At 37.9% G+C, this 13,998-nt stretch overlaps 1 protein-coding gene across 3 annotated transcripts in view; it reads left to right on the top strand.

The window, feature by feature from the left end:
• Positions 1-13,998, top strand: part of EXOC2 (exocyst complex component 2) — a 248,708-nt gene that overhangs the window by 125,517 nt on the left and 109,193 nt on the right. The window lies entirely within an intron of this gene.

Below are 13,998 nucleotides of genomic sequence, written 5' to 3'. Positions count from 1 at the left end.
AAAAAGAAAAAAAGAAAATGTGAAGTATTTAAAGGATTTGGAGTTGAGTAGATTGCCAGTCAGGCAAAATTCTGGATGAAATTATTATATAGTAGATATGAGCACATGGTAAAACAAGTATAAAATGTTTGCAGCTTGCACATGGGTGTGAAATAGCCCATGTAATTATGGAATTTCCTAGTTGGGAAAAATTTAAAGGTTTCGTTTTTTAGCCCCCTGTGATCAGCCTAGAGAAGTGGTTATAAGCATTTACATTTTCACAAGTAGCACATTCAGTTGGTGTCTTAATCATGATATAATTGGTAGCATCGAAATTATGAACAGAAAGTAATGAATCTGATTTTTGTAACTCGGACTCATCACTCAGGTGTCTCACTTCAAGTGCCCCATGAAAGGCCCCCAGGTACTGGAGTATAGACTCTAATGCCCTTTGCCTTGAGCTGCGAAGGAGGCTCCCACCTGTAACATGGAGAAGACATCTCTGGTTTTTGTGTCTCTACAGAGAACTCTTTACAGCCCTGGGAGATGGGAGAGGTAGAATCTTCTTGATGGTAAAGGCTATTTTCTGCTTTCTTGCACTTGCCAAAATAGAAAGTGGATATGGAAAAGGGCTAACTGGCTTTGTTTTTTTGCACAAAAGCACACCTTTGTGATTCAAGACCTTTCTTCCTTCACAGAAAGTGTTTGGGTGTCCAGAGGTCCATCCAGTCTCTCTTGATCCATGGACATTTTATTCATGTTACTTTTAAAAGAAATATAATTGTTCTCTGGAACTGATTTTTTTTTCCTTTGTGTATTTAATTCTTATTTGCCCACTTTCTCTTTTCTTTTAAACCTAATAGATTCCTAGATCTTTGTTCATATGAATGGTTAGTTATCTAAACCATAAAATTTACTTAGTGTAAGAAAAATGGAAAAACTATAGTGCATGGAAAAACTCTTACTACGTAAAAATCAATTCCTTATGCATGAGTTATCACTGTATTTTTCTTCCTTTTCAGCAGTGCATCAGTTACTGTACTTCATAAATAAGCACTAGAATATTATAGCAATTCATAATATATGTCTTATGTCTTTTTTGTATTACTTGGTTATACAAAAACACTATTGAAGAGTTAACTATACAAAGAAAGTCAGTCTTCCACAAAATAAATGTAGAGTTTGGCTGGCCTTCATAAATGCAAAGTTGCTTGTTGCTACTGAGATGAGAATGCTTCATTTTTTTCACCTACAGATTTTTATTTAAATTCCAGTTACTTATCATACAGTGTAATACTGGTTTTATAGAATTTAGTGATTCATCACTTACATACAACACCTGGTGCTCATCACAAGTGCACTCCTTAATCCCCACCACCCCCCTCCCCGCCCCGCCAGTAACCATCAATTTGTTCTCTATAATTAAGAGTCTGTTTCTGGGTTGACCTTTCTCTCCCCCCCCATGTTAATTTGTTTCAAAAATTCCACATATGAGTGAAACCATATGGTATTTGTCTTTCTCTGACTGACTTATTTCACTTAGCATAATACTCTCTAGCTCCATCCACATGCTTGCAAATGGCAAGATTTAATTGTTTTTTATGACTAATATTCCGTGGTATATATATTATCACATCTTTTTTTTGTTTCAAATATTTATTTAAATTCTAGTTAGCTAACATATAGTATAATATTGGTTTATAGGAGTAGAATTTAGTGATTCATCACTTACATATAACACCCAGTGCTCATCGTAACAATAGCTTTCCTTAATACCCATCACCCATTTAGTCCATCCCTGGTCCACCTCCCCTCCAGTTGACCCTCAGTTTGTTCTCTACAGTCTCTTACAATTTGTCTCCCTCTTTTTTTTTCTTCCCTTCCTCTATATTCGTCTGTTTTCTTTCTTAAATTGTACATATGAGTGAAATCATATGGTATTTGTCTTTCTCTAACTGGCTTATTTCGCTTGCATAATACACCCTAGCTCCATCCATGTTGTTGCAAATGGCAAGATTTCATTCCTTTTGACGACTAAGTAATATTCCATTGTGTATACATATACCACATCTTCTTTAACCATTCATCAGTTGATGGACATTTGGGCTCTTTCCATAGTTTGCTGTTGTTAATAATCTGCTATAACCATCACAATGCATGTGCTCCTTCAAATCAGTATTTTTGTATCCATTGGATAAATACCTAGTAGTGCAATTGCTGGGTCATAGGTAGCTCTATTTTTAACTTTTTGTGGAAACTTCATACTATTTTCCAGAGTGGCTGCACCAGTTTGCATTTCCACCAACAGTGTAAGAGGGTTCCCCTTTCTCTGCATCCTCATCAATACCTCTTGTTGCCTGTGTTGTCAATTTTAGCCATTCTGAGGTATTTCATTGTATCTTTGATTTGCATTTCCTTGATGATAAGTGGTGTTGAGTATCTTTTCATGTGTCGGTGAGCCATCTGTATGTATTCTTTGGAGAAAGGTCTATTCATGTCTTCTCCCCATTTTTTAAATAGATAATTAATTTTGGGGGGGTGTTATTTTATAAGTCCTTTGTATATTTTGGATAGTAACTCTTTATCAGATATGTCATTTGCAAATATCTTCTCCATTTCTGTAGGTTGCCTTTGAGTTTTGCTGATTGTTTCCTTCACTGGGCAGAAGCTTTTTATCTAAGTGTTTTATAGTTTTTAGAGTACAGGTCCTTTACCTCTTTTGTTAGGTTTATTCCTAGGTATCTTATGGTTTTTGGTACAATTGTAAATGGGTTTGATTCCTTGATTTCTCTTTCTGCTGCTTTATTATTGGTGTATAGGAATGCAACAGACTTCTGTATAGCTATTTTGTATTCTGCAATTTTACTGAGTTCATGTATCAGTTCTGGCAAGTTTTTGGTGGAGCCTTTTCGGTTTTCTGTATAGAGTATCCTGTCACCTGCAGATAACGAATGTTTGACTTCTTCCTTACCAATTTAGATGCCTTTTATTTCTTTGAATTGTCTGATCTTTGAGGCTAGGACTTCCAGTACTATGTTAAGCAACAGTGGTGAGAGTGGACGTCCCTGTCATGTTCCTGACCATAGAGGAAAAGTTCTCAGTTTTTCCCCATTGAGGATGATATTAGCAGTGGGTTTTCCATATATGGCCTTTATCATGTTGAGGTATATTCCTTGTAAACCTATTTTGTTGAGGGCTTTTATCATGAATAGATGTTGTACGTTGTCAAATGCTTTTTCTGCATCTGTTGAAAGGATCATATGGTTCTTATCCTTTTTTTTTTTTAGTAATGTGATTTATCACGTTGATTGATTTGTGAATATTGAACCAACTTACAGCCTAGGAATAAATCCCACTTGATTGTGGTGAAAGATTCTTTTAATGTATTGTTGGATTCAGTTTGCTAGTATTTTGTTGAGAATTTTTTCATCCATGTTCATCAGAGATTTTGGCCTGTACCTCTTTCTCTTTTTTGGTAGAGTATTTATCTGGCTTTGGAATCAGGATAATGCTGGCCTCTTAGAATGAGTTTCGAAGTTTTCCTTCCACTTCTATTCTTTGGAATAGTTTGAGAATAATAGGTATTAATTGGTATTAAATGTTTGATAGAATTCCACTGGGAAGCCATCTGGCCCTGGACTTTTGTTTGTTGGGAGATTTTTCATTACTGATTCAATTTCTTTGCTGGTTATAAGTCTGTTCAAGTATTCTCTTTCTTCCTGTTTCAGTTTTGGTAGTTTTTATGTTTCTAGGAATTTACCAATTTCTTCTAAGTTGTCTGATTTGTTGGCATATAATCTTTCATAACATTCTCTTATAATTGTTTGTATTTCTTGGTGTTATTTCTCCTCTCTCATTTGTGATTTTATTTATTTGGGTCCTTTTTCTTTTCTTTTTGATAGGTCTGGCTAGGGGTTTATCGATTTTATTAATTTTTTCAGAGAACCAGCTCCCAGTTTCATTAATCTGTTCTATTGTTTTTTAGTCTCTATATCATTTATTTCTGCTATAATCTTTATTATTTCCCTTCTTCTTCTGGCTTTTGGCTTCATTTACTGTTCTTTTTCTAGCTCCTTCAGGTGTAAAGTTAAGTTGTTTGAGACTTTTCTTGCTTCTTGAGGTAGCCCTGTATTGCCATACACTTCCCTCTTAGGACCACTTTTGCTGCGTCCCAAAGGTTGTGAACCATTGTGTTTTCATTTCTGTTGGTTTCCATATATTTTTAAAATTTCTTCTTTGATTTCCTGGTTGACCCATTCATTCTTGAGTAGTATGTTATTTAACTACCATATATTTGTGGTCTTTCCAAGTCTTTTTCTTGTGGTTGACTTCAAATTTCAGGGTGTTGTGGTCTGAAAATATGCATGGTATGATCTCACATTTTTGTATTTGTTGAGGCCTGATTTGTGACCTAGTATGTAATCTATTCTAGAGAATGTCCCAAGTGCCCTTGAAAAGAGTGTATATTCTGTTGCTTTAGGATGGAAAGTTCTGCATTTATCTGTTAAGTCTATCTGGTCCAGTGTGTCATTCAAAGCCACTGCTTACTTTTGATTTTCTGCTTAGATGATCTGTCCATTGATATAAGTGGGGTGTTAACATCCCCTACTATTATTGTACTATTATCAAAGAGTTCCTGTATGTTTGTTATTGTTTTATGTATTTGGGAGCTCCCATGTTGAGCATATAAATCTTTACAATTGTTAGATGTTCTTGTTGGATAGACCCCTTTATTATGAAATAGTGCTCTTCTTCATCCCTTATTACAGTATTTGGTTAAACTCTAGTGTATCTGTTACAAGTATGGCTGCTCAGGCTTTCTTTTGTGTCTGTTAGCCTGATAAATGCTTTTCCATCCCCTCGCTTTCTTTCTCTTTCTTTCTTTCTTTCTTTCTTTCTTTCTTTCTTTCTTTCTTTCCTTCCTTCCTTTCCTTTCCTTTCCTTTCCTTCTTTCTTTTCTTTCCTTTTCTTTCCTTTTCTCTTCTTTCTTTCTTGTTTCAGAGGTAGAGTTCAGTGATTCATCAATTGCATATAACACCCAGTGCTCATTACATCAAGTGCCCTTCTTAATGCTCATCACTAAGTTATCCCTTCCCCCTCCACCCACCTCAACTCCAGCAATCCTCAGTTTGTTTCCTAGAGTGTCTCTTATCATTTGCCTCCCTCTCAATTTTCATCTTATTTTTCCTTCCTTTCCCCTGTGTTCATGTTTTATTTCTTAAATTCCACATATGAGTAAATCATATGGTATTTGCTTTTCTCTGACTTATTTCACTTATCATAATACCCTCTAGTTCCATCCATGCTGTTGCAAATGGTAAGATTTCATTCTTTTTGATGACTAATATTCCATTTCATATATATATACCATCTTTTTTTATCTATTCACCTGTCGATGGACATCTGGGCTTTTTCCATAGTTTGGCTATTGTGCACATTCCTGCTATAAACATTGGGATGCAGGTGCCCCTTTGAATCACTGTGTTTGTATCCTTTGGATAAATACCTAGTAATGTAACTGCTGGGTTGTAGGGTAACGCTATTTTTAACTTTTTTTTTTAATGTTTTTTTTATTACATTATGTTAGTCACCATACGGTACATCCCTGGTTTCTGATGTAAAGTTCGATGATTCATTAGTTGCGTATAACACCCAGTGCACCATGCAATACGTACCCTCCTTACTACCCATCACCAGTCTATCCCATTCCCCCACCCCCTCCCCTCTGAAGCCCTCAGTTTGTTTCTCAGAGTCCATACTCTCTCATGCTTCATTCCCCCTTCTGATTACCCCCCCTTTCTTTATCCCTTTCTTCCCTTACCGATCCTCCTAGTTCTTATGTTCCATAGATGAGAGAAATCATATGATAATTGTCTTTCTCTGCTTGACTTATTTCACTTAGCGTTATCTCCTCCAGTGCCGTCCATGTTGCAGCAAATGTTGAGAACTCATTCTTTCTGATAACTGAGTAATATTCCATTGTATAAATGGACCACAGCTTCTTAATCCAGTCATCTGCTGAAGGGCATCTCAGTTCCTTCCACGATTTAGCTATTTTGACAATGCTGCTATGAACATTGGGATGCATATGGCCCTTCTCTTCACTACGTCTGTATCTTTGGGGTAAATACCCAGTAGTGCAATGGCTGGGTCATAGGGTAGCTCAATTTTTAACTTTTTGAGGAACCTCCATACTGTTTTCCAGAGTGGCTGCACCAGTTTTCATTCCCACCAACAGTGTAAGAGGGTTCCCCTTTTTCCACATCCTCGCCAACATCTGTTGTTTTCTGACTTGTTAATTTAGCCATTCTGACTGGTGTGAGGTGGTATGTCATTGTGGTTTTCATTTGTATTTGCCTGATGCCAAGTGATATTGAATAGTGTTTCATGTGTCTGTTGGCAGGTATGTCTGTTCATGTCTTCTGTCCATTCATCAGTGGATTTTTTGGGTTCGTTTGGGTGTTGAGTTTGATAAGTTCTTTATAGATTTTGGTTACTAGCTCTTTATCTGACAAGACATTTGCAAATCTTCTCCCATTCTGTAGGTTGGCTTTTAGTTTTGTTGACTGTTTCCTTTGCTATGCAAAAGCTTTTTATCCTGATGAAGTCCCATTTTGCCTTTGTCTCCCTTGCCTTTGGCGAAGTGTCTAGCAAGAAGTTCCTGCAGCTGAGGTAAAGGAGGTTGCTGCCTGTGTTCTCCTCTAGGATTTTGATGGATTCCTGTCTCACATTTAGGTCTTTCATCCGTTTTGAGTTTATTTTACTGTATGGTGTAAGAAAGTGGTCCAGTTTCATTCTTCTGCATGTGGCTATCCAATTTTCCCAACCCCACTTGTTGAAGAGGCTGTCTTTTTTCCTGTGGATATTCTTTCCTGCTTTGTCGAAGATTAGTTGACGATAGAGTTGTGAGGGTCCATTTCTGGATTCTCTGTTGTGTTCCATTGATCTATGTGTCTGTTTCTGTGCCAGTAACATACTGTCTTGATAATGACAGCTTTGTAATACAGCCTGACACCTGGAATTGTGATGCCTCTAGCTTTGGTTTTCGTTTTCAACATTCCTTTGGCTACTTGGAGTCTTTTCTTGTTCCATACAAATTTTAGGATTGTTTGTTCCAGCTCTGTGAAAAATGTCGATGGTATTTTGATAGGAATTGCATTGAATGTGTAGATTGCTCTGGGTAGCATAGACATTTTAACAATATTTATTCTTCCAATCCCTGAGCATGAAATGCTTTTTTATTTCTTTGTGTCTTCCTCAATTTCATAAGTGTTCTGTAGATTTCAGAGTACAGATCCTTTACCTCTTTGGTTAGGTTTAGTCCCAGGTATCTATGGTTTTTGGTGCAATTGTAAATGGAATCACTTCCTTGATTTCTCTTTCTTCTGCTTCATTGTTAAAGAATGCAACTGATTTCTGTGCATTGATTTTATATCCTGTGACTTTGCTGAATTTTTAAATCATTTATAGCAATTTTTGGGTGGAGTTGTTCGGGTTTTCTACATAGAGTATCATGTTGTCTGCGAAGAGTGAGTTTGACTTATTCTTTGCCAATTTGGGTACCTTTTATTTCTTTTTGTTGTCTGATAGCTGAGGCTAGGACTTCCAGCACTATGTTGAACAGCAGCGATGAGAGTGGACATCCTTGTCACGTGTTCCTGACGTTAGGGGAAAAGCTCTTAGTTTTTCTCTGTTGAGGATGATATTCGCTGTGGGTTTTTCTTTTTTCTTTTTAAAAAAGATTTATTTATTTTTTATTTATTTGAGAGAGAGAGCAAGAGAGAGCATGAGCAGGGGGGAGAAGGAGAAGAGGCTCCCCACTGAACAGGGAGCCCAACGTGGGGCTTGGTCCTGGGATTATGACCTGAGCTGAAGGCGGAAACTTAACCGACTAAGGCACCAGGGCGCCCCTCACTGTGGATTATTCGTATATGTCTTTTATGATATTGAGTTGTGGTCCTTCTATCCCTACACTGTAGAGAGTTTTTGTCGAGAAAGTATGATGTATTTTGTCAAATGCTTTTTCTGCATCTAGTGAGAGGATCATATGGTTTTTGTCCTTTTTTTTTTTTTATTAATGTGGTATATCACCTTAATTGATTTGCGAACATTGAACCGCCGCTGTAGCCCAGGAATAAATCCAACTTGGTCATGGTGAATAATCCTTTTAATTTACTGTTGGATCCTTTTAGCTAGTATCTTGTTGAGAATTTTAGAATCTTTGTTCATCAGGGATATTGGTCTGTAATTCTCCTTTTTCACGGGGTCTTTATCTGGTTTGGGGATAAAGGTAATGCTGGCCTCATAGAATAAGTTTGGAAGTTTTCCTTCCATTTCTATTTTTTTTTAAACAGTTTCAGAAAAACAGGTATTAATTCTTCTCTAAATGTTTGGTAGAATTCCACTGACCATCCCCTCACTTTCAATCTGCAGGTGTCATTAGGTCTAAATAAGTCTTGTAGGCAGCATGTAGATGATACTTTTTATATATATATATATACATATATATATATATCAGAATATATACATATATATATGTATATATATATGTGTATATATATATATTCTGATATCCTATGTCTTTCAATTGGATCTTTTAATCCATTTACATTCAGAATTATTGATAGATATGTATATAATGCCATTTTATTGCCTGTTTTGTCTTTAGATTTTCTCTGTTCCTTTCTAGTCATTGTCACTTTTGGTCTTTCCTTCCCACTCAATAAGTCCCCTTTAATATTTCTTGCAGGGCTGGTTTAATGGTCATGAAGTCCTTTAGTTTTTGCTTATCTGGGAAGCTATCTCTCCTTCTTTCTAAATGATAACTCCACTGGGTAGAGTATTCTTGGCTGCAGATTTTTCCCATTCAGCACATTGAATGTATCATGCTACTCTCTTCTGGCTTGCCAAGTTTCTGTGGAGAGATCTGCAGCTATCGTTATGGGTCTTCCCTTGTAAGTTGGGGACTACTTTTGTCTTGCTGCCTTCAGGAGTTTTTCTCTGTTACTATATTGTGCAAATTTAACTACAGTATATCTTGATTTTGGCCTGCTTTTGTTGATTTTGATGGAGTTCTCTGTGTCTCCTGAATTTGGATGTCTGTATCCTTTCCTAGATTAGGGAAGTTTTCGGCTATTATTTCCTCATATAAATCTTCTGCCCACTTTTCTCTCTCTTCTTCTTCTTCTGGGATTCCTATGATATGAATATTTTTATGTTTGATTAGTTCACTGAGTTCCCTAAGTCTGTTCCTGTGATCCGTAATTCTCTCTTTTGTTTGGCTTCATTATTTTCCATTGTACTATTTTCTATATCACTTATTCATTCTTCTATCCTTGTAGTCATTACATGCAGTCTGTTTTAATCTCAGTTATTGCATTTTTCATTTCTGTTTTTTTAACTCTTTTGTATCTGTGGTAAGAGTCTCCCTGATATCTTCCATGCTTTTCTCAAGTCCAGCAATTATCCTTGTGACTGTTGCTTTAAGTTCTGCATCAGGCATATACTTATATCTCTTTTGATTTGATCTCTGCCTGTGACCTTTTTTTGTTCTTTCTTTTGGGATGAATTCCTCTGTTTTGTCTAGGTCTCTATCTTTTTCTGTATTAGAAAATCTTGCTATGTTTCCTGATCCTGAGAGCTTTACAAAGAAGAGGTCATACAATGTCCAGGGCCTGGTGCTTCAGGAAGTGTCTCTGGTGTATGCAGCATGCATTCTACTACTGCGTTTGGGAGGGTTTGGACATTGGACAGAGTATGGCAAGTTTTAACTAGGTGTGCTCTGGTCTGCTTGTTAAATGAGACCTGATGCTATTTCCACTACAAGTGAAGTTTTCAGAACTCTATGGTTAGTAGACATGGTGTGTGCAGAGGTTTGTGCCGGTCTTCTGGGAAGAGACCCGCTGCACTGGTCCTTCGGCACGTTTGCCTGAGAAGAGCAGTACCAGCAGAATGCAAGGGAATGGGCCTTGGTATAAGCAGATTAGGCAGCCAGTGTTGGCATTGTGCTGTTTACTGAAGTTGGTTTATGCTGAGGGATAGGGAAGAGAAATGGTACCAGCCAGCTACCTTGTCCCTAGAGAAGGGTCTCTGTGCTTGCTGCTCTCAGGGAAGCACTCCCAGAAGAGTGAATAATTTCCTCTTGTGCATCCCAGGTGTTTTTCAGATCGCTGTTTTCTCTCTGTCTCCAAGTTGCTTGCCTGCCTGAAGCAGCACAGTGCACTTTGGGTTATATCCCAGCCAAGCCTGCTGACTTTTAAAACTCCAAACTTTAAGGTTATGCTGTAGCAGGGCCTGAGCTGGTCTTCTGGGGGAGGGTCTCGCCACTCTGGGACGGATGCAGGTTTGACTGAGAAGGGCAGTCATGCAAGAGTGCAGGGGAGTGGGAATTGGAGCAAAGCAGGCTAAACAGCCAGTGTCCAGGTTTTCTGCCCTCAGCAGGTGTCTCTGTGCCTAGGCGGAGGGGTGGGGGAAAGAAATGGCACTCTCCAGCTCTTTTGTCCCCCAAGAGGTGTGCCACCTCTCACAGATGTGCTCCAAGAAGAGTGAACAATCTCTCCCCCATGTACCTTATGTGATCCTCAGATTGTGCTCTCTGCCCTTGTCTGCTTGCCTGCCTTCTCTCCAGGAGTAGGGTCTCTATCTCAGCCAAGCCTACTGACCTTTGAACTCCAGTCTCTGAGCCCTACTGGTTGCAGAAACTTTCAAAAATAGCCCCTCTCCAGCCCCTCTCATTTTCCGAGCTAGTGGCTTTGGGGAAGTGTTCTCCTTGTGCAATTCCCTGTGCGTTCTTCTCTGTCTCTCTCTTTTCTCTGTGAGTAGGGCTCCTTCCCCTCTGCAGCACCCGTGATCCTTTTCTCCCCCAAATCACACCTCCATAATTCCTATCTTCCTCAATTTGGCCTCTTCTCTCCCTCTAATTGAGAAGTTTGTTCTGTCAGTCCTTAGGTCGATTTCTTGGGTATTCAGTATGATTTGATAGTTACCTAGTTGTGTTTGAGGGACCAGACAAGCCTAGGGTCTTCCTAGTGTGCTGCCATCTTAGCCCCTCCCAATCTGAGGAAGAGAATGCTTTAATTTCAGTTTTTCTGGTGTCCTGAAAAAAGTTTTCTCAACATTCTGCTTTCCAGACATGTCTCTATCAATTTGCATTTTTATTCCTCTCAGCTGCGTGAGAGTTGTGTGGCTTTGTGTTTCTTGCCCTCTGCCATGGTGTGGAACAGCCGCACCACTGATATCCTGTCATAACTTCCTCTTCCTATCTTCTCCATCTCTAATCCTGATGGTTCGTGAGGACTGGAAAGGTTAGATGCTTCCATATCAGTGCCTTGACTGATTGTGTTCACAGCCCTTTACAGAACACTAATGTTACTATTTTAGTAGAAACGTCCAATATGTATCACTTATTAGCTGCAACCTGAGGCAAATAGCTTTACTACTCTATGCCTGGTCGCACAGGTCAGGTTTGAGAATTAAATGAGTTAATGTCAGTGGAAGTGCTTACAACAGTGTCCAGATAAATGAAAATTTACTCTTATTATTTGGAATAAATATTTACTCCAGTATTTAAAATTTCATTGGACTGGCACATAATAGGTGTTTAGAAAATAAAGTTTAGTAGCATTAAGAAACAGTGGACCGTTGGGGCACCTGAGTGGCTCAGTCGGTTAAGTGTCTGACTTCAGCTCAGGTTGGCTCAGATCCCAGGGTCCTGAGATCGAGCCCCTCATTGGGCTCCCTGCTCAGTGGAAAGCCTGCTTCTCTCTTTCCCTCTGCTGCTCCCCCTGCTTGTGTGTGTGCTCTCTCTCTATATATAATAAATAAATAAAATCTTAAAAAAAAAAAGAAATAGTGGACTGTTGAACTACTAGAGTCATATTGAATAATGTCTAGGCAGATTCACTCATCAAAAGAATTAGTACCTTAGGAAATGGATTTTAAACCTAGTTAAATGTTGCCAGTCAGGTGTTTCTTCCTTCCAGATTGGTTGCTGCTGCAGGTGGCCTACCATACAAGGATAGTAGTTGCCTTATCTTGAGTCTTTTTAGAGTTTGTAAAATTCTTAAGTTTTTCATCTGAAATATTTTAGTGAAACATTAGCTCTACTGAGTTGGATAGGCCTATGGTATTTGTACCTATCTGTATTTGTAAGGTTTTAAGAGTTTATAGTAATTATTGAGTGTAGTTCACTATACAGATTTGGGCATGTTTTTAAACTATTTATACTCTATTGAAAAGCTATTAAGAGAATGAAGGGTAGTAGAAGGGAATGGAGGAGTTAGGAATCTGTGCCCACCATATCAAGCTGTTAGTGAAATCTAGAAATTTAATTAAATTAAAACTGGGAAGAGTTCCGAGGCTTTTGATAGTTGGTATTTAAACTCATGTGAGAGAGCTCTGTAATATTTAAACAAAATTTACTTGAAAGTTTTTTTCTAGTTATAGAACTATTTTGCTTTATTAAGAGCCCATCCGTTAAAGATTTAGATGGAGTTTCCAACAGTTTAAAAAATAGTTCTTCAAACCAGTCATGCCCATGTGAAGTAATATATGTGAATCAAAACAGTGAAATCTAGCCGTTGGTCTTACCACAAAGTAGTTTTGGTCTGTGTGTGCAGGAAAGAGTTAAGGTTTTTAGTTAACGAAATGGTTAATAGTAGGTTGAGATCTCACCTTTAGATATATTTTAAATATAGTATAATTTGGAGTGAAAAATGTTAAAGCATCCAAATAATTTTTAAACATTAGTAATCAACATTTTTAAAAGTTGCATAACTCATAGTATGTAAATTAAAATGTACTTTATGTTCCAAAATTAGATTTTCTTTTAAAAATAGGGCATAGAACATATAGTGCAATATGTTGATAAGTTACTGTTTTTTAATTAACAATTTCAAGAGGTATGCCTTAAAACTAATTCCTGCCCTCTCCAATTTATATATATTTGGAGGCCGGTCCTTGAAGTTTATACATTATTTTGTCTAGTAGATGTCATCATGCATTCATTACCACCCGTTTAATAGGCAAAATTTAGTTTTAATTTTGATATGATGTTTTTAAAAAATTGATCTTCACTCTTGTCTTTGATTTAAAAATATTTAGAACAAAGAGCTATGAAATAACTAGCCCATTTAAAAAGCCTACTATACAAAAAGTTCAGTATTACATACTGTGATAGATAGAATTAGAAAAGCACCATCTGATATCAGTATACTTACAGTTTTATGCTGGCTTGACTCATTATTGTGACAAATTATGCCTTTATTTCAGAGCTCCATCCCTTTGTCCACAGCACAGTAAACGAGCACTATGTTACTCAGGGTTCAGAGAAATAGAACCAAGAGGATGTTCACTCTGCTTCCAACTGTGTATATAAAGAGAAGGATTTACAAAATGAATTTGGCTTAGTGATTATGGAGGTTAACAAGCCCCAAGATCTGCAGTCATCAAGTTGGAGACCCAAGAATGCCCATGGTGTAGTTCCAGTCTGAAAACCAAGAGGCTCGAGACCCAGGAAGTACCAGTGTTTCAGTTCAGTGTCCCTTTTCAAGGCAGTTAAGCAGGAGGAGTTTCCCCTCACTGGAAGGATGGTCAGCCTCTTTTTTGTTTCTATTCAGGCCTTCCACTGGTTGGATGAGTTCCACCCTCATTAATGAGGGCAATCTGCTTTCCTTGGCCTACCAATTCAAATGTTAATCTCATCCAAAAACACTCTCACAGACATACCCAGAATAATGGTAAATGAGTATCTGAGCACTCTGTGGCCCACTCAGGTTAATACACAGAATTAACCATCACAAGGTCCTTAACTTAGATTTTGCAGTTTAGAATTCTAGTGTCGTTTTGTGCCTCTTCACATCACAGTGGGCTCTGGGTTCCTCAGCAAAATCTGAATTCCGCACTTATAGGAGTCCTCCCAACCCCCAGTATTCACAGGAAATTCTTAAACTTCTGCTTATCCCTTTTGTTATCTTAAATCTCCAGGAGAAGCAGTGAGTCTGTTGGACTTTTCAGGAATAT

Source organism: Ursus arctos, unplaced genomic scaffold, assembly GCF_023065955.2.
Source record: "Ursus arctos isolate Adak ecotype North America unplaced genomic scaffold, UrsArc2.0 scaffold_31, whole genome shotgun sequence".
Lineage (NCBI taxonomy): Eukaryota > Metazoa > Chordata > Mammalia > Carnivora > Ursidae > Ursus > Ursus arctos.
This window is presented reverse-complemented; position numbering and strand designations above follow the sequence as displayed.